The sequence below is a fragment of the Rhinolophus sinicus genome, linkage group LG01, assembly GCF_036562045.2.
Source record: "Rhinolophus sinicus isolate RSC01 linkage group LG01, ASM3656204v1, whole genome shotgun sequence".
NCBI lineage: Eukaryota > Metazoa > Chordata > Mammalia > Chiroptera > Rhinolophidae > Rhinolophus > Rhinolophus sinicus.
The window spans coordinates 13,217,936-13,220,658 of record NC_133751.1 but is presented as its reverse complement, the minus strand read 5'-3'; the positions used below and the strand labels follow the sequence as shown (position 1 = coordinate 13,220,658).

Sequence of the window (2,723 nt, the reverse complement as noted above, 5' to 3'; positions counted from 1 at the left end):
AACTACCAGTTTGTACTTCTTATTCCCTTTACATTTTTCATGCTGACCTGTAACCCCCCTCCCATCTATCACCCTGATAAATCTAGTATGCATCTGACACCATGCTCATCTGTAGTTATTACAATATTATTGACTATATTTCTTATGCTATACCCTGCATCCCCATGACTACTGTGTAATAACCAATTTGTACTTCTTAATCCCTTCCCCTTTTTCACTCACCCCCATCCCCACACACCTCCCATCTAGCAACCATCAGTTTTTTCTCTGTATCTGAGTCAATTTCTGTTTTGTTTGCTCGTTTATTCTGTTCTTTAGATTCCACATATAAAAAATATGGAATGCTTCATGAATTTGCGTGTCATCCTTTCTCAGGGGCTATGCTAATCTTCTCTCTATTGTTCCAGTTTTAGTATATATGCTGCTGAAGCAAGCACGGTGTGGACCTATTTGGGTTCATCTTGTTTGGGACTCTTTGCGCTTCCTGGGCTGGTAAGTCTATTTCCTTCACCAGCTTAGGGAAGTTTTCTGTCATTATTTCTTCAAATAGGCTTTCAATTCCTTGCACACTCTCTTCTCTTTCTGGTACCCCTATAATGTGAATGTTGGTACGCTTGAAGTTGTCCCAGAGACCCCTTCAACTATCCTTATTTTGGGGAATTCTCTTTTCTTTTTGCTGTTCTGATTGGGTATTTTCTACTACCTTATCTTCTAAATCACTGATTTGATCCTCTGTCTCATCTAATCTACTGTTGATTCCATCTAATGTGTTCTTCATTTCAATTACTTTAGTCTTCATTTCTGACTGTTTCTTTTTGTTTATTTTTTATTTTTTAAAACTTTTATTTATTTGTGTTTTTCCAGGACCCGTCAGCTCCAAGTCAAGTAGTTGTTTCAATTTAATTGTGGAGGGCGCAGCTCACAGTGGCCCATGTGGAGATCGAACTGGCAACCTTTTTGTTAAGAGCACTGCGCTCTAACCAACTGAGCTAACTGGACACCCCTGACTGGTTCTTTTCTATATTTTCTATCTCCATTTTTTGTATTTCGTATCTCTTTGTTGAAGCTCTCCCTGAGATCACTGAGCATCTTTATAAACAGTTTTTTGAACTCTGCATCTTGTAGGTTGCTTATTATCATTTTCTTTAGTTCTTTTTCTGGAGCATCATTCTCTTATTTTATCTGGCACATGTTTCTTTGTCTCCCCATTTTGACTGCCTCACTGTGTTTTTTTCTGTGTATAATGTAGAGCTGCTATGTCTCCTGGTCTTAGTAGAGTGCCCTTATGTAGTAGGTGTCCTGTGGGGTTTAGTGGCGCAATCTCCCTGGTCACCTGAGCCAGATTCTCCAGATGTTTGCCTTGTATAAGTTGTATGTGCCCTCCATTTCTAGTTGAGGCTTGGTTGCTGTTTGCAGATCAGTAGGAGGGATTGACCATGGAGCTGATTGGTTGTGAGTGGCCGTGGCTTCAGTGCAGGAGCTGTTATGCAGGGGCTGACCCTACAGAGCAGGATTCACTTTAGTGAGGCTCTGGTGCCTGCCCAGGCTGCCCTTTGGGTGTGTCCTCCTTGGAGGCAGCCAGGTGATGCTCTGGCTCAGTTGGAAGCTGGCCACCAGGTGTGCTAGCCCGAGGGCTTTCTAGGAGAGGACCCAGCACAGGTCAATGAGGTACACCAACCATGAGGCACAAAGCAATCTGCAGATAGCTGCCACCTGTGCTGGGCTGAGGTGCCTTGAGAGGCTTGATGTCACTAGTTCTGGGCTTAGGGCTGCTCAGCTAGAGATTTAGGAAAAACTGAAGCCAGATACTGGTTGGTTGGTGTTTGTGAACCTTTGCAAGATTTTAGGAAAGTCTGCAGCATGAGCCAAGACAGGTCTTTTGTATGGAAAAGCCACTGGAAGTGTCTTGGGTGGGCCTGAATATTGAGAGAGGCAGGGCCTCAGAATCACCTGGGCGAGGTGAATGGTGTTAGCTAGATTGATGGAAACTCAGATATCGCGTCCACTTGCGTCTGCATACCGGAAGGGGGAGGACTCAACAAAGAAACAGTGGTTTCCACCAACATCTCTGTCCGGGAGAAAGCTGACCATCCAGGTCTCGTCCTGCCAACAGACAATGCAGTTCCTCCCTGTATGTCCCTGGTGCCTTTCAAGCTGCTGCCCCAGCCCTGGAGCTCAGAGCAAGTGAATTCGTCAGCGAGTAAGTCCATGCGCGGGCCCTTTAAGAGGAGCGCCTGGGAGTACAGCTGCCCTCTGGCTCACTCAGGCACAATTGCCACCGTTTTTTATAACCAGAAGTTATGGGGACTTCTCGTCCCAACATGGAACCCTGGGCTGGAGAGCCTGGTGTGTGATGGGACCCTGCACTCCTCAGGGGGGACCTCCAGCGTTGAGATGTCCCTCCTGATTTTTAAATGCCACACGTGGGTGTGGGACCAGCCCATTTTGTGTCTCTTCCACTTCTACCAGTCTCCACGTTGTTTCTTCTGTATGTCCTTAGTGTTAGGACTTCTGTTCAGCTAGGTGATTCTCAATGATGGTTATTCTGTGGTTTAGTTGTAATTTTGATGTGGTCGTGAGAGGAGGCAAGCACAGCATTTACCTACTCTGCCATCCTGACCGGAAATCCCAAATGCACTTGTAATATTTTTTATGTAAGGAAATATTACTGCTTCTTGTAGTTTTGGTGAATATTGCTTTTTCTTTCTTCTTTTCCTTCTTCT

At 45.0% G+C, this 2,723-nt stretch overlaps 1 non-coding gene across 1 annotated transcript; it reads right to left on the bottom strand.

Annotated features, from left to right (window-relative positions):
- Window positions 1-330: 330 nt before the first annotated feature.
- Window positions 331-437, bottom strand: LOC141568177 (U6 spliceosomal RNA). Its single transcript, XR_012491223.1, has one exon. It is a non-coding gene; the product is annotated as a U6 spliceosomal RNA (small nuclear RNA).
- Window positions 438-2,723: the final 2,286 nt, after the last annotated feature.